Genomic DNA, 18,978 nt, shown 5'->3' with positions numbered 1-18,978 from the left:
GCTTTCTCTCTCTCATCAATAAACACAGCAACAGAAACTCCACGGGTGACGATGGACTTTCTTGACATTTGTCCTGAGCTTCAGCCAGGATGCCATGGACCGACAGCCTTTGGAAATGGAGAGGGAATAACCTGAAAATCCTGGCGCCGGCCCAAGGGGAAAAGCGAAACAGCCGACGAAACAGGTAATCGTTCTCCACAGCACCACGACCAGGTGAGTTATACCAGCAAACAATGATTTGGAGCCACTGACATGGAAATTATTGTTGAAAATGAAAGCAAGCACATTGCCTTGATCCTGGACCTGCACTGCTTTGATAACTTGAAACGCAAGTTAATGCAGAAACACGACCAAAGCCTTTCCAAGCGTTCCCACAGCTGTAAATGAATATAGCATCCGCCAGTTCATTTTAAAGCAACAGCCAAGTTTACATTTTATAAACAAAAGGCAGCGTGCACTATGACCACTGCAGTTCTGCATCTAGACACAGCGCACTCTGTGCTCAGAAATCTCCAATGGCAAACAAACTTTGAAAACTGAGTAATATTGTTACAACTAGGAAAAGATTAAGAAAATTATCATATTTGCAATGCAGGAAATTATTTTAATGTTTCACGTGAAAGTCTTTTTCACGTATGAATAAACGTTTGTTTCTATCCAGCTCTTTTCCAATTACCCTTCAAAAACGTACTGAAGTTGAAGAGTACTCTCCTGGCAAAAATTCACACCTGTATTAATAGAAGCTGATACATAAAAATACCAGAGAAAAAATATCTTATTCACCATTTTAAAGGAAGGAAAATATTTTAATATGATGTTTACTGCAGCTCATTTCCTTGGCATGCTTTCAGCTTTTATTAGAAGAAATACCCGGTTAGGGCACAGGCTTGCTCCCATTTCTGCTAACGGTGAGAGTATCAGTAATACTAATCAAAGTATTTCGGTTGTCATCTTCTCAGCGCTCTGAATATTTGTGCTTTGGGAACAAGACCAAAAAAAGGAAGTTGACGTATGACTTTGTGTAACATTCTTAAAAGATGTGTTGTAACAAATCTGTTATTTTGAATTAATTTTCAATAACAGAAAAGATATGCATAGGACTGTGTATTACTATGTCTTAAAATAAACCCGCTAAAATTTCTTATTTCTTTTAAAAGCAAGATGGTCATTTAAAACTGTTTAGGTACACACAGAAACACTAGAAACACATATTTGAAACTTTTTCCTGCATTAATTATTGCGATTTGTCACATGAATAAGGAAATGTCACGGAATTTACTTAATTGAAATGCTTTATCATGCTCTAGAAATTGGAATGCTGTAGAACAGCAACGTGTAGATTCTTTATGCCTTCACAATTTTTTGGTTTTGTCTGGTCAAAGTACCGTCGATATTTGTTACAAACTAAACTACTAAACTACTTCTGAAAACGTGCAGCACCGTCAGCTCCAACTGAAACTACCGGTTACTGGGGGAAATGACCCGCACTAGATTCAGCCTAACGCACACCACAGCAGACCAGTGAATTTAACAGGAATGTAATATACATCGCAAGGTGTCCGATTTAATAAACAGTAAAAGGTGAAAAAAAAAAAATTCAACCAAAAGCATTCTAGGACCCGATTTTGAAAATGCCGGATACACAAAAGCAGCACACGCTCTGCAAATAACCTGGTGTTCTCCAGGCAAGACCTCAGCCCTGTGAAATAATACAAGATAAACAACACTTGTCTCTTGCCATATAACAAACCCAAAATATTTGTGTACCCATACGCTTCCTGACCGCTTGGATAGCTGGCGGTTATCATTTGCAATTACTGTAATCGCATTTATTCTTCGCTATCATTTCCATACTTACAGCTGCAACATCTAGCTGATGCTTTTATCTCATGCAAACCTTCCCAGCTCCGTCAACAGCTCCTGAATTTTTAAAGAGGTACCTTCTCCCTCCCTCTTTTATTCCTCCTGAAATTTTCTGACCCCAGATCTTAAGATAGAGCAACTTCCATGGATTAAACAGTTCTATAGGAGTCACCTAATAAAACACTATTAATTGTAATAGATTTTTGTTTCTTCTTCCAATGATATTTCCATGGCAACATTTCCCCGTTCCATTGTTGCGGGTGTTCCTCATTCCCCGAGCGGGTTAACCACAGGGCAGGGAGGGCAGGCTGCTGGTCAGCCTTTATTTTCTCTGGTCCTTCAACAAAGGTTAGTTGAGGTCATCAGGAGCCAAAGGGTAATTACTTTTCCTCAACAGGGTTAAAGTCACACAGATTGCTATTGAGACAACTGTATGGACGACCTTCAGGTTTTTATGTTCCATCTTCTTTTCTTTCAGCAGAGCAAATGTTAATAAGGATAGCGGATAGGGTGAAAGCCCAGCGAGTTACACACCGTGTACATCTCCACACTTTGCAGTTGTGCTACTATTAGTGCAGTTTTTAAAAAGATTGCAATTAGGTGAGCCCAGCCGCAGAAGGTTGCATAGTGATGAAATACGAAAGTTACCGACAGCCAAAAAGGACGTATTCTGTGATTTCTGTATTCAACGAATTTTAACAATATTCCGACTCAAGGAAGAAATCTTTAGTAGATCCAGCACCCCCATAGTCTGTTTCGCTTGAATTCATCACTAATGTCACCTGCTTCACTCAAAAGAATGAATTAGGATTAGGGGGTTGAACTAGGGAAGACTTTAGTGCTCAGTGTACCAGGCCTGGCTCTTTAAGCTTCCCGTGGAATAACCATCAGCTCAGGAGCACGGTGGGGACGCAGGAGAGACAGCCTGGCCTGAACTGCAGCGACAGCCAGCTGGGGTGAATAAGGATTTGGTGTGGATTCAGTGGCAGGACAGCGGGCCGGTGTCTCCAGCATGCCTGCTCCCTACTTACAGAGTGGAAACGCACTCAAATTGTAAAACAGGCATCCGGTCCGCAAAAAATGCCAAGGTCTAGGAGTAAGTGAATGCCCAGGCAGTGGACCCCCACGGCTGGTTTGAATCCCCGGGAGGCAGGACGGGAGGCACACAGGCTGGGTCCCAGTGTGTCTGTTGGGTCCCCAGGTACAAGGGCCACCTGGGCCACTGGAAGCCGGCATGGCCCCGCGCAGCCCCTGCACCAGCACTCGTGGCCGGGCAGAGTGCTTGGCTCCTCTCCGCCAGAAACTGAGCATCCCCAGCCGCTTCCCAGGCACCACTGATCTCATTACTAAAATTAACAGCATTGGTTTTACTTTTTGTGGTATGCTCTTAAGTAAATATTACAGGAGTAAAAGTCAATAATGCAAAGCAAGGGGGGAAAAAAAGGGGGGTGTCATCTTTCTCAGCCTTAGCTTTAGTCTCATACCTTCTGGCTACTCTTTTCAAGCTCAATGTTGACGAAATTAAATAAATAAGCAATAAAAGGATCAGGTACTGATCATTAAAATATCCATTATAAATCAGGGAAGTGCAGCTCAGCTTCTTGATAGACGCATTAATTCATAAACTCAGCAAAAGTTAGAAATAATCACAATGCTGATAAATGATAAATGGAAGATTTGGTAATCAATCAATTCAAATGGGGCTAACTGGAAGAATAATGCATCATTTATATTTGGCTACATTGCACAGTATGTAAATTATTGAATACTTGCTATACCACTTTCACATCAAAGAGGTGGTGGACAAATAGACGATCGTCAAACAGAATTATCAGACTCTAGCCTTGTAACACTGTTTAACCATCTGCGCTACACACAGCACGCTGGTGCTAAGCCAGAGGACCTCCAAACCTTCTCTCCAGTTTTAACAAGGGCAGATCCTTCTTTGTTCAGAAGTTATTCTTCCCCAGGTACGGCAACCGCTACCTTCAAAGGTGCAAGTATCAATTCCCAAATAGAAGTTGTTAAACAGGATTACAGACCGTATCTTTAAATTAAGGATAAATGTGTTACAGGGACTATCCACCAAGAGAGAGATTCAAACACAGGAATCTAAGAGTTAAAAATTCATATATAACTTACATCTGTAACATATAAGAGAAGCAAGCATACTATGTTATGAAAAGCTGTTTGTTAAAGGCACTCAGTCTTAATCCAATTATGAAATGACTCTGTAGGAACCACATAGTTACAATTTGTTCTAAACTCTGTTGGTAATCTTACAAGTACTAAAATAATTAACACACTAGATTTGTTGGAAAGGGAATTTCCATTTATCTTTTTCTGATCGGGACACTAGGACACGTGTCAGTCCCGCGCAGCAAAAAGGCACAGGCTACCAATGGCCAGGTCCCACCAGCACCAGACTTCCACCACCTAAGTTCTGCAGTCTGAGAAGGAGCAGCGGCTCTTTTTTTCTGTGAGGAAATTAGGAATTTCCAAACTTTTCTGTCTCAGCCGAGTGAAGACAACTGTTCCCGACCCCTTTCCCTGCCGCCCGGCTGGGAGGCACCAGCGCACAGAGCCCGTACAGAGCAGGACGGGCGCAGGAGCTGAGGGCACCCCTCTGCAAACGGCTGTAGGGGCAGGAGTCCTGCTGTCCCGTCGCTTTTGAAAAATTGGGGCTTTCGGGAGAACGCATAAACATCCAGGGCTAGATTAAAAACTCCAGGGAAGTCCCAGACAAATTCAGACAGCTGTCCTGGATTAACCTGCTTCCTTAGGACACATAAACAATGACCAGGGCCACGGAGTGCTGACGCCAGCAAGCCACACAGACAAGGAACATTTCTCAATTCACTAGTTTTTCATCATTAATTTAAAATATCTTGTGTCCAACATTATTCACTTAACATTCTCATGGCCAAATGCAGGCTTTCGTACTTGGTATTGAATCATTAAAAGCCACAGTGTTATGATATGCCTACGAGCATTTTAATAGACTTTTAAAACAGAAATGGCAAAAAACACTACTAAAATATAAATTTCATCTGTCTTTTCCTTTAGTAAATCTGTGGTAGGTAGGGTACCACAATCAGTCATGATTTGTAAATGGTTATTTGGATACACTTTGCGCCTATAAACAATGACTGAAAATGGCACCGACTTGAAAAGACTGATGGCATAGGCATTTTTTTGCTTTGAAATCTTCCTCTTGGGTTTCTATTGTTATTTTATAATAAGCGGAGACTGAAAAACAACATCTTTGAAAACCACCTAGTCTTCAAAAACATGCACTCCTCTCCAAAGTACAACCTTCCCTTCTCACTCTACGTGCTCACATAGCTTCAAAACTTCATGGGTTTTAGGTGAAAGGAACAACTGGAAACCCCAAAATGTCGAAGCCATTTCCTGATGTTTCACACATTTCACCACCTTTCCCTATAACGCCCGCTCTCAACCTCTGAGAGCAAATACTTCCCCAGGGTGGGACACCTGAAATCTAAAGCTCTTCAAGTCTTCAGACAGGAGAGACCTCTCAAGCTAAAAAGGCTTTGCAAAAGTTTGAAAAATATTTTCCACAACACTGAAGGAAAAAAGAAAAAATTCCTATACCCTAGGGAGGAAAGAAGGATGTCACGCTGGGAGACTAACCAAAGTACGTGCCTGCGTGAGGACTGTTCCGGCACAGACCCTTCCCCTGCCGCAGATGCCGGCTGCTAAGTATGGCCCAGGCTGGCCACTGGCTGCGCCTCTGGAAGAGCGAGGGTGACCAGCTGAAAGCTGCTGGTAATGATGTCATTTCCATTGGCTTTTTGATCCTCAGGAGCCTCCCCGGTCATTGGAATGGCCATGACTGTCCTTCAGCTCTCGCTTTCCCAGGGGTTCCCTCAGGCATGTGGACTTCTCTGTCACAAATTCCATGATCAGCTAACGTTATTGGGAATAACGCCTCATTTTGAATAGTGTAGAACAGGCTTCGGACAACTGAAAAGCAAAGCTTTAAACAGCTTCTCCGAGCTTGGACCCAAAATGTCAACTGGCCACATACAGGCAGAAACTTTTACATTAAGTTATTACATTATAGTTATTACTATAACTTTTACATTAGAAACAGCTGCCTCGCTCATCACCCTCCATACCATGCGCTCAATAGCCACACACTTCGCCTAAAGTATTAAACATATTTTATATAAAAAGTACTGTTGTATTAGTCATACAAAGTTAAGCATATTCCAAGCCTCGTGTAGAGCTGCTGCATTTAACCTGGGCTTTCGAAGAGCACGACTAATGGTGCTCCAAGCAAAAGGCACACTTTGTATCTTGCAGCTCTTAATCAGAAATACCCCAATCCAGCCCCATACGTACTTGCAGGTGGTCACTGCTAGCACCGTGGAAAAAAACAGCTAGTATCATAAAGGAAAGGTAAATAGGTTTCCCAATTGTTGAAACTGGAAAACATGCGAATAAAACAAGCTGACAAGTTCACATCATCTCAGAAATACCCCATCTTCACTAATAATTTCCCATTTCATAGTAAGACTAGTAAATATTTATAACCTGCCTTAGGACCGAGTACTGCATCTCTGACTATCGCAAGCTTGTGCGTAATTGGAAGGATGTTTGTTCCTGAACCACCTCCGACTGCCTTTGGCTTTTCCTGGCCTTTCTTTGGCCAGAGCCACAGGACGCGCTGCTCCTCCACCATTCCCACTGCATCCCTCCAAGGCCTGTCCATAAACAACGTGAGACCGGGTAACTCTCTCTTGCGGCAAGTGAAGGAGAAAGACACCAGTGTTAGTCCAACAAGCGACCTTTTCTGCTTACGCCCCCACGCCATGGAGGCGGAGGGCGGGTGGGCTCTGCTACCTGCGTGTGTTTGGATGTCACCATGCGCCACCACCGAGCACACGCAGGAGAACCGCGTACCCTGGCACGGCATTTACCTGTTCACCCGTGACAAGTACTTCCCTCCACACTGTGGCCCTCAGCATCTTGATTTTCTGTCACCTTTTAAATCCCAGCTAATTAGAAGATTCACTACTCCTTATGATTCCTGACTTTCACAGTTTCTAATTAGTCTTTGCAGCAGTCTATTACCTAAATGAATTGTGATATTCCGCTTGGCACGTTAAATGAAAACAACCAACATTACCATTTCTCCTCAGCGTTATTTACCTCATAGCAAAGTAATTTTGTTCTGAGGATAGCACATTGTAACTTTGCAATTAAACTGGAAGTCATTCAAATGAAGAAAGGTGAAAGGAAGCAAACCCAGGTTGAATATTAACTCCAATTTTCTCTTCCAAAATCATTCCTTAGATTAGGAGTCTTACCTGGGAAGGTCTGTTCGTAACGCTGTACTTAGAGATAGGGCTGAAGGTCTGCACACGAGATAGGCACGTCACAACTGCCCGCGGAGCTGGGCACAGTCCTCGCTCCCGTGGCAGTGTTTAGGAGGACAATTCTTCCTCCACGCTGTGCTGCAGACCCCCCTCTCTGCTCTGCACCGCAGCAGCCACGGAGTCATTCAAGCCCAACACATCAAGAGGTAAGAGATCGACAAAGATTATCCCTAAATTCAGAGAAGTTACACCCAGGGGGAAATTAAATTATGAAGCGTAGGACAAGAAGGGTTGGTTTCCATTGCAGGAGGAGACGAATGAACGTGTTATTTCTTCCGAGCAATGTAGGTTTCTGCAAGTCGTGGACCCAGCAGGTCCACAGCTGTTCAATATCACAATAGTTGTTCGGCAAAAACTCCAGTATCTAACAGATCATCTCTGGAGCTGGCTAGTAAGCAATGACAAAAAACTGACAGCAGCCTTGAGTGTTTGCTGGTTTGGAAGAGAAGTAGGGTTTGCCTGCTTTTTTGAGCTCAGCCCGAAGAGCCGAGATCGCTATACTCCTAATCTTGCTGGAAAAGAGAGCACTAACAGCCTGTGCAGGGTGATTTTCTTTAGCAACAACGATTTGAGCAACAAGTCATAAATATTGTTTACATCCGCCTTCATCCAGTGCAGCAGAAATGCTGGGGTTAATTTTAGATTTCCAATTTTAAGATCAAGAAACAAAATTTTAGTATCTTTGTACACTTTATCGCGTCATAAAAACTTTTCTCAATTTCATGCAAGTTGCATCGTCTGATGCAAGCCAGGCAGAGCGCAGCCACTACCAGGAGCAGTGACCAGACTGCGCGCTCTCACAGCTCCTGCACCTCACTTCGGGTTACAACCGTAGGAGGCCTTTTCTGCCCAATACCTGTAGCTTCTTCTAGGGACTGCAACACGCCGGTACAGCCGGACCAGTAAGACTGAACCTGGAGACCTGTCTCTGGCAGTGGCACACCGCAGATGCCACCGGGAAAGGATAATGATATGGCAAAGACACGGTGCAGCATCCAGCAGCTTCTGGTTCAAGGACTTCTTGTAGCAGAGTTTCTTCCTATAAGGTAGCCCTTATGGATTAAAGAATTCGTACCATCCTTTTTTGAAGTCAGTACCTGGGGACCTTTTCCATGACGGCTTCACTTCCGTAGCAGACATAGCACCTTCCACTAGACCTGAGCAACCCGGACTAGTGGGAGGTGTCCCTGCCCGTGGCAGCGGGGATGGAACGAGACGGTCTAGTTTTTTAGCATCCACTAGTCCTCTATCAGCATTCGCATTTTACAGGAAAGGTTTTCAAAACAATATTTTTCTAAGTGGAGGAGTAACTAATTATGTGGAATGTTTAATAACTGCTTTAACAAAAGCTTCCCCTGCTCCATTCGTTTCGTTGTCAGCTAGTGCTCTGGCAGCAGACAAAGAGTTAATGTCAAAACGCATCTTCGGATACCCCGATTGCCTTTCCTCACCCATTGTTTTCAAACTTCTTTTGAATGGTCAGAAATTTTCTGCCTGAATAAACTCTCAAAGAAGAGAGAACTGGAGCAAACAAAAAACCCGAGTAAAATAAAAACTGTGTTGGCAATATAGAAAGGAGACCTGGTTATAAAATCACAAATTTCTAGCACCAGCATTCATTGTGAAAGTAACAATATAATTAAAATTTGCAAATTTTGACCTTTTGCAGCAAAATTATTTAAAGATAGCAACGTTCTGTACGGTATCATAAATCTGGCAAGTTTAGCTTTGGATTACTTGATACTAAGAACGGAAAAGAAATCAGCCCAACTCTTTGGAAAGCTTTTATAAAAATGCTTTTAGAAATAACAAATCACTGTTTTCATAACACTATTCATGTCTCAGCTTTCCTTTAGACTGAAATTTGATGCTAGAAGTAGTATTTCCCACTAATACATAAGGGCTTCTACTTTCGACCGTCTGTTTTGATCACTCTTCGCATTCTCATATTACTATTGGTAGCAAAACCCATATTCTTACAAAAAACAAGAGTAGTGCATTTCAGTTATGGTCATCTATTGATTCAGTTACACTTGAATTGATCTCAAATTGTTCCAAGCAACTGTTCTGCACCCAAAACACCACATGAACCACAGAAACCAGATCAATAGATTTCAAGTGAAATAATTGTTTTCCTTTGTAAGACCCCATTACTTCTTGAATGAAGAACTGTTTGATTGACCTCCAGGAAAGCAGCAGATGTGAATAAGCCAAGCACCTCAGGCCTTATCATTTAAAGTGAGGCCTTGAAAATTACAGGCAAGTGCATTGGCCATGTGCTCCCTTAGCTGTGGGAAACGCACAGCCGGAGGAGCCGCGAGACGGCACTTTACTCTGATAACGGCAGAGCTGGAGTACGTACATGGAAAAAGTAGACTTTTAGAGTTAGTCGCTCGTCAACACATAGGAAAATACTTTACTAGTTAAGAATATAATCCAAGGATCCTTGAGTGGCTGGTTTTCTTTTCGCAGTATCAGTATTAGTGAGTTTTTTGTCTTGTTTCATGAAATTTTACACAGCCGTACCACTGAAGTAACTTTTTGCACAGTGTCTTACTACATAATTTTAATGTTTTGTGAGTGCAGTCATTTCCGTATCGCCTTATTCAGACGCACAAGGCAGGAGGCATAAACCAGTGCAACAGCTGAGGAAATGAGGGTGACTTCATTAATTCTACTGGCAGGAAGCAGATTTATACCAGATTAGCAATTTGTTGGGGTGCCTGAAGTGAGACCGTAAGTGACGCTGCCAAACAGAGGGAGATGGGCTCTTCTGGGGGCTGAGCAGGGGCTGAGGCAGGGGCTGCGCTGACCTCTGTGCGACAGCCGGCCCGAGGAGGTGAAACGACGACAGTATCCCCAGGCTGCAAATCTGCAGCACTGCACGGAGAGTCCTCCGGCTGTAGCCCTGCCTCTGAGTGGTCAGTGCTGCTCCTTCTACCATCACGTGTCTGTGTCCCCGGACAAAGCCTGACGACTGTCTTGCCTCCCTGGAACATGCCCTTCGGCACAGCGGGAGTCCGGGGACCATCGTCTCTGTCCACAGCCATTGGCAGGAACAGAGTGGCTGCAGAGAACTGGGCGAGAGCGTGCCTGGAAAGTGCTGGAGATGTGTGATGTCTGAGGGCAGGGCTGGTGGTACAGGACAGAGCAGCTGGACAGAGGGCTGGACACCTTGTGGTGGTGATTATGGGAAGGCATTGCCAGAAGGAACAAGCCTGGCCGGCGTGACCTGTCCATCTCAGCCCAATATACCCCGCGCTCTCCATTAATCAGACTTCAACGGCACGTGGCAACAGCAAAGTTACTGCTTAGGTAATGCAAACGTGGGCTGATGCCCAGCAGGCATCAATAGCAAACAAGAAGAAACATATGTGCACCCACGTATAAATTGCAGTTTTAATACACGATTCTATTTTTAGATAATTTCTACCCTCAGTTGATGCTTCCCCCGACAAAAGAAGTAGGAACTGAGAATACAGCGGTGTGTTTTGTGTGGCCTTAGGACGCGTTGCTGTCCCCAGTACCAGTCCTCCTGCCACGGGAAAGTTTCATTTCTTTTAATTATGTTGCAAATAAATTAAATACTCACATTATAGCTTAGAATGTTTTTGTAAGGAAGTCTTGGTTGGCTCCTTGCCTGATCTGGGCTTTACTCTTTTATGAGCGCAATTAACTGCAAACACCTTGTCATAAACATTTTAAAGGTCAAAGAGATTGCAACAATTTTGCTAAAGAGATAAATGGTCAAATAAAACATTGAATTGTTAATTCCCAGGTGACAAAAAGCTGCATGGGTCAGATCAATAAGAAGACACACAGAACGAATTCTGGGATAAAGGGCGGGTCAACCTTGAAGTGTTAATAACTTGCTCCCATTATTTTGCTCTGGCACATCATGCGTTCTGGCAGGTAACGTTGCTGCTGATAGCAAATTAACGTCCACAGATTCACATGAGTAAAACCGGGCATCAGAGGGTATTGAAACAAAAAGTTTTGAAAGGATTTAGCTCTATGAACGCAAGGAAAAACAGTGAGTTTATAAAAGACAGGTAAGAGCAGTCTTACTGGGATTTCTAATCGAATGTGTTTGTCAATTGCTGGATAGGACACGCTCTTCCCCTCTCCCTCTCTGTGCAGATCTTCGCTTTTCAACCTCGTTCTTAGTGCCTGGGCTTTTATTAAACAGTAACTGTCAAAAACATACAGGCTTAATTGAGTTAAAAGGACGGTAAGCGATCAGCGTGTTAGATGAAAGCTGAGTATGCTGCAGCAGACGCTGGGCTGGCCTGTGCGGCCAAAGCTGCTGTTCTGGCTGGGCAGTGCGTGCTGGCCCGCGGCCTGCCGCCCTGACTGCGCTAGTGTTGGCGGAACCTCGGACACAGAAATCAGCATCCTTGCCAGATACGTATTTAAGAGAAGGGAGATCCTTTTTTCATCTTTCTGAAGTAGATAATGGTGTGACCATTATGTTCCGCATTTCTGTCTGCTGAAAGCAGCATTTTGCAACTATAGCTACATCAGAAATTAGTCCTCCTTCCATTGGGAAAACCATGCCTTTCTGTCCATACTGACCATTCAACTCAAGCAAATGCAAGTTTGGGATTGAAAATGTGCAACTGACGCTCAAGATGGACTACATCTGAACAAAAGGTTCGTCAGGTCACAGCAGTGGATATGAAAGAAGGACATAGAGAATCGTTTAGAAGACACTGTCTGTGTTCTCTAATCCACCCCATTACGTATTACATTAGTTGGACTACACTAGAAGTCATACAAAACATGCTTTGCTATGAAAACTACAGTCACACAATTTTATGACTACCTTTAGACGAGATGACTAATATTTTTTTCAAGTTTTGAAAATTTCCTTTCCAACTTATTCCTAAAATTGCAACAGGGAGCACGGAGGTGCCAGGTATGCCACCTGAAACTGTGTATTGGATGACTGCGGTCTAGAAATTAGCTCTTACTGACCAGTGAAGTAGAATGGGCTCCTATTTTCAATTTATTTTTAGAAAAATACCACGGAGAATTTCAGGCCGTTGGAAGGAGACTACCTGAAGAAGTCTCTTCTCAAAACTATTTGATTTTTTAGACCCTTGCAGAGACTACGAGATTAAAAGTTATGAGCAAAGAAAATTATCTCACCATTATTTAATTACGGAGATTTTCAAGTAAAAGAGAGACTTCCTAAAGAGGTCTAAGTAACTCATGTAAGACAAAGCACGAAAAAATGTAAAAGTCTATCAGAAATAAGTAACTCTTGATATGCAGTGAAAAATATCTACCAGTATCCATGGGAAGGAACTGAGGAACTCAAACTATTCCAGAGCATTATGCAGTGGTATGAAATACAGACAGTGATGTCTGTATTGATCCCACTGGACACTTGAAGGCAAATGAACATTTGAAAGGTCAGTAATTTTACTTCTGCCAAATTGGATGCTAGTAATTTGCATAAGACTGAAAGTCAAATACCAGTGCAAATTCTCCCAGTCATATGTAAATTTAATCACCCCACACCATCAACAGCAATCTTATGTCATCTGGCCTGAAAAATGCAGGGAAAAGCACCCGATCCCATCAAGCATGCTGGACTAAGTAATACGTATAACACAAGAAGACGCTACCTGACAAACATCAATTTCATGTGGTTTATAAATGCCAGGAAAGCATATTTCACCCTGACAGCAAATTTTAAGGTTCTGCTAACTACTCATTGAATGATTTTACAAATAAAGTCTCCTTTTCTAGTGCCCTTCAGAAATATCTGTTGGGATTTACGCAGACTGCAATCTAAAAGGATTTTTTTAATTCATTTTAATATTTACACAAAAATTAACTTGACCAGTTTCCAAACCAGCTTTGAGGTGTGGTTTTATCTCTAAAAAGAGAAAGACACATTAGCGTATTTTTCCAGAAAAGATATTTTCACTTTGTGTCTTCTAAAAACATCACTTGCTATATGCAGCATGAGGCCTCAAGGCTCACTCAATCAATGGCAGTTATGCCACTAAAATTAATGGCTGTGGGATCAGGACTTAGTTAGGTTTTCCTAGAGTATTTAAAATTTAAAGAGAAGCCTAAGAGACTTCCACAATTCTAATATAATAGTAATAAATAATAACCGCTAAATGGGTCTGTCCAACACGGGGAAGGAGATCTGGCAACAGCAGCATAATTCAAACTAATGTTGAAGCAGTATTTCTCATGAAATCAACTGACATCCTCCCAAGACACAAAAAGGCCACAAGTGACGTGAAGTGACATCCTACCCCTCAGCAGCGCCTCAGGGTTTTATGAGTATTTCAGCAGAAATCCTGGTGCTTTCCAGACCGGTTCTTCTACAGCTCAGGTACCAGGAAGATGCCCTGATCCACAATTTTTCCATTGCCATCATCCCCTTCCCCATCCGTTTCATGAAGGTGGGAAAAAAAGGCTGATGCAAAACAATACGCCGGAACCTTTTGGAATCTGTGCTGCAAACTGCACTGTCCTTCAAGGAAACATGATGCACACAGCGACTATCACGTGGACCTTCCTCAGTCCACAGCCTCTAAGGAATGAAAAAATTCAACACCGACCACCGAGTGTTTGGCAGGATACGAGCGCTTCCCAGAAACGCTCCCCTCCACGGCTTCACTGCCCCTTGCTGTGACAGGACAGGAGACAGGGGACAGGAGAGAATGTCAAGTCCAAAACCACCTTTGCTCTTGTGTTGCCGTTACTGTAAAGACACCCACGTTATGGTCCATGGGTTTCTGGCCAGCATGGAGATTGTACTCTGCCAGGCCTACAAAGAAAGGTTTCTTTAGGTTGCCTTAAGTGGCTAGGGAATTTAAGAACAGGCCACTGCTGAAGAAACAGTCCGTTGGGGTGACAGTCTATAGGGCTACTTGCGTGCCCCTAGTTACAATACAGATCTGGTTAGCTGTTATTAAGGGCTCCATTTCATCTGCCTCCCTTCTCATTTTGACCACATTTTATGACACTGAAAACATGTAAATGGGGTGCTTCTACCCCACGGCCATCCTAGCATCTCTATAAAGTACTACCATTTCAATACGGTTGTTTGCCTTGCTTTGCTAGGAATTTATAGTTTTCAAACAGTCTAGCACTGTAGTTATCTTCGTAGGCTGACTCACTCTGTATTAAACCAAAACTGACTGTGTCAAACCAATCATTTGAGCCGGTAGGTTTTTAAGACATTATGGAGCAAGAGTGGTACAGAAACCTCTGTCACATAACAAAGGAGAGAATAAGCTGTTTTAAAAATCACACCTATTTATCAGTTTTTAGTCAGTTCCAACATATTGTTAGACACAATAGTATTTGCATCACCTGAGACACAACATGGAATGAAAATATTCTGTATTTTGCATGTCATTCCTTTTACAAACACAAGCCACTGTTTTAAATAACTATTTTAAATTAAAGTCTCTTTGGTCTACCAAGAGAGGAAAATGAACAGCCCTTCATACACACCTTCTAGTAATCCTGATGGAATATAAACGTTAGCTTACTAAAGTAAATGCCACTTACTGAATATCCACAAAATACTAAATATCCCAGAGTGACTGCTACACTGCTTTAAATGCCTCAAAATGCTAACACAAATTTTTACAAATTGAATAATGTAATACTCAAAAAGCACAGTAACTTAACTAAAAAAGCTCTCCTTTCTCACAGATGCAGTCTGGTATGCTGACGTGTAACTAATTCTCACGCAGTTTTATTAATTACATGAAAAGAATGTGATTTGACCGCGTAGCGGTGGTCTTTTTAAGAAGAGAGAGACAACTGCTGTGAAAGTGCACATCTTCTGCGCTCCCAGCTTTTCCTCTTCCATTAAAAAGCTCCCGTTATCTCTCCTGGGAGCCGCTGGCAGCAGACGCAGGCAGCACGAAGCAGCAGGAGTGTGCCGAGAACAGGGGCTCTGGCTTATTGCAGCTGTGGCGCCTGGGGAGGGGGGAAAAGCTATAGCTTTTGCTCACCACCCCTGAGATAGCTGCCCGCACGGAGATGTTTCCTTTCTCTCTCACAATACGTCTTTACAAGCAGACCTTGTCAGACGCTACGCTCTCGCACGGCTAAACAACTAGCAAGGCTCCTTCTGGAGGAGACGTGGCCTACAGCGCTTCTGCGGTTAGACGGACAATCCAGCATATACCATGTTCACTCAAAGACGTTCACGGCAAAAGGAAATGCATGCATGTAAATATAGCAAGCAATGGAAAAGAGTAAGAAGGCACAGAATCATACTCTAATCGTAGCATTGCTCTGCTAACACAGCAGTATAACGTGATGGGAAAACACACACTTTACACTCGATCACCCGCAAAAAGTACAGATTAATGGCGAGATAACCCCATAGATAATAAACAGCAGCAGCTTTGACTGGATGCTTTTGGTAACACGTCATTTGCTGCCCGCATTGTGTCCTCTCTCCTTGCCCTCCTGTTCTGCTCTCCGCCTGCCCTGCCTGCTTAGGCTGAAGCCTCTCAGGACAGGGGCTGTCTACCCACCAGCGCCCACAGTGTCCCAGTGCCAGGGACAAAGGGATGCAGCTCCGGGTTACTCTTGTGAATTACCACAGCAGACACAGGCAAGGAGAAGGACAATAATTGCGGGAAGGAATCTGCGAAAATGTGTACTTTACATACAATCACAATAGCCTCCTAATATTAGGCAAGTCACGACATCACCACAGGGGATTGTTCAAACCAGACATGATAGCTGGCATCTGAAGACAACAACAGCTACAGGTACCACTGCCCACACCTACGCCCTTAATGTCACTTCTTTATGGCGGCTGCTTCTGACACACGCCACAACAGCGTTTTGTAGACTACCTGCTTGCGCCCGAAGGGTACATTTTAACGACTCATATCGCAAGGAGACAAAGGGAACATCCGAGTTGTGAATCTTGCTGATCACCTCCTCGCCTGTGGCGCCAGCCCCAGCGCTTGCCACTGCATTAAGCAAAATTGCATGAGGATAAAATTGCAATGAGACCAGAATCAAACGCTCATTAAAATCGCACTGCTGACCTTTTAAAATGGCAATATAGAATCACCGTGACTAAAGAAAGTGTAAGGGGACAGTAAAATTGTGTTAGAACTTTTTCAATCTATGCTCACAGTTAGTCAGATATCTCTTCTGCTAAATAAACACAAATTGAAATAATGCAATGCCAGCCAGTAGAGGCAGAACAACATCATACAGCAAAAGGAGACCTAGGCATGTTGTTTAAGTTATTTAAGTCGCTGTCTCCTAAAATTCAGACCTTGAACAAAAATTCACGCACAATTACGCAGCAACTTTCTAAGGTCGATTACAATCATTTCATGTGAAAACTCAGCACTGCTGACACAAATGTCCAGCCGGAGTCACAGAGACAGCTTCTCGCAGGCAAAACACCTCCTTCAGTTTATAAAGTAGCAGGAGAAAAGAGAAGCCCCTAAATGTGGCCATGAGGAATGGCTGTGCCATACAGGTTGTGTTACTGGTACTGGGTACTAATACAGCTGACGCGGCAGTGGCAGACACAAAATCACCTCAGTCCTACAGCTACCCTAAAAGACACAGGCTGGCAGACAACCAGCTCAAAAATCAACAACACGCAACAATTTTCCAATCCTTCCTCCTAAGTATTAGCAACCACTGCGGTTATTAGGAATTTGGCTCTAAAATTTGTGGCAATTTGCGCGGGCAGGAGGTGTGGAAACCTGGCTGCACCGTGCAGAGCTTGCAGAGCCACACAGGTAACGGCAGATACATCTTCTCGCACCGCCCTCGGCACTGCAAAATCAGGGTATTTCTTGTGTTATGTTCTTATTTCCATGCGTGCATGTATGTCTGTAACCACCCGCAAACACCTGTTTTGATGAATTGTTGGTAACGTGTTAAAGAGAAATATTCATTTGTGTCTCTAAAGTTCCAGCAAACTTTGACCAGATTGAGAACAGGTGCCAATTTAGGGCTGAATATAAACTAATGAGACATAAAAATGTCCCCTTAGTAATTCTTTAACAATGCAGCAGGGGGGCATTTCTTCTCTGCCAGCTCCTCTTATTAAATGTTCATCAGTGGGAAATTTGGAATATCCTTTAAGAGTGTTTCTTTAGGAAAACGGCTGAAACCTCTGAACTGTGCATCACTTCAAAACTCTTGCTAATACCACGGTTCATATAACTTAGTTTTTCAAAATCACCTTTTCAGTTTTGGGTTTCAGATATTTTTCCCACTTCCTAAGGCATGTTATATACTTGTTTTTAAAATCTTTAGGAACACAGAATAATTTGTTCTCCTGCCCAGGGCCTACCGAGATTTTGGGAAACAGCAGGATTTCTTTAATGCTTCTTATCGAATTTCCCTACTTTCTCATTTAAGTGTAGAAAAGCAACTTCTATTCCGCACCCCTCTTAGCAGATTGTAGTAAAAGAGGAGAGAGGGGGAAAAAAACCCACTAAAGCTCTGACAGATGGTACCCAGCGTTTGACTCATGCTGGGCTCAGCAGGACCTATAGTTTAGAAGGTTAGGACTGTCAAAAAGACTCTGCTTATTGAGTGAATAACAAAGTGCGAACTGCCAGGCTGTTTCCTATAGAAAACTTGTATTTTACTTGTAATTCTCAGCTATCTTTCGGTGCTTCCGAAACTTCTGAGGAGCAGATGCATGCTTTTCTCTCCCAGCAACAACCTGGAGGCTGCCACGCCGGGAGCAGCCGGCGGCACAGTAGGCCTGACTGGAGCTGTGCCCCTGGGCTGGTGTCGGCGCCGCAGGCTGGGGACCTCAGAGGGGATCGGAGAGCAAGGAGGGAACTCTTCCTCCCCACTCGCCTGCCTTCGCAGCCAGTGAAAAACTCACCTTCTCTTAGATTACTGCCCTAGTCTGAGGATGGCTTTAGCAAAGTCTCTGTGGTAAGCTGCGAGGAAAGGCAGGAAGGTGTGAGCGCAAAGCAGCGTTTACCAGGCTTTTCTTTCTAAGCCATTCCCAAGCTCACACCAGTCAGCATCTGTGCCAGCACAGAAGTATCTCAAGTGACGACAAATGGTAGTGAGCAGACCTGAAAGCAATACTGAAGTCTGGAGAAATACAAATAAAAGGTTAACAGCTTGTACCTATGTTTACTGGTAAGTCTGGACTTTTAAACTGGGGCGGGGGGGAGCTTGCTGGTAAATGTAGTGTTACTGTGAATATGTGGCAGGCACTGTTATTAATCATCGCTAGAGCACTGTAAATATTCTTAATGCTTTCTTCCCGAAAATAATGTCAATTCATTTGTTAAACAAGAACATTGTTTTAGTTATAAAGTAAACTGGTACCAACAGTTAGCAGCTGCTCTTCAACAGTTAGAATTAATGAGACAGTAATTATACAGCAAAATACATCATTTTTACTGCCAACACTCAAGCCTCTGTCATTGCCTTGTTTGCTTTTTATTCGGAACTATGAAAAATGAAACGACTTAACTGAGTTTTGAAGTTTACAGAATATAATTAATTCAGTGTGGATTCATTGCTATGTCTGGATTGAAAGTTGTTTTGTAAAAGACAAAACCAGTTTGGTACTAAATGGGGAAGGGGGAGGACCCAATCCTGGTTTGCAGTGAGAGTCCCAGACACGCGGAGCGGTCTGACTGCACACAGAGCATTAGTTTTGGTTACTCTGCTGCCAGATAACCTGCGGCACAAGTGTGTGGTC

This window comes from Chroicocephalus ridibundus, chromosome 3 (assembly GCF_963924245.1).
Source record: "Chroicocephalus ridibundus chromosome 3, bChrRid1.1, whole genome shotgun sequence".
In the NCBI taxonomy this organism is placed as follows: Eukaryota; Metazoa; Chordata; class Aves; order Charadriiformes; family Laridae; genus Chroicocephalus; species Chroicocephalus ridibundus.
The sequence above is the reverse complement of the archived record's forward strand: the minus strand, read 5'-3'. Positions refer to the sequence as shown.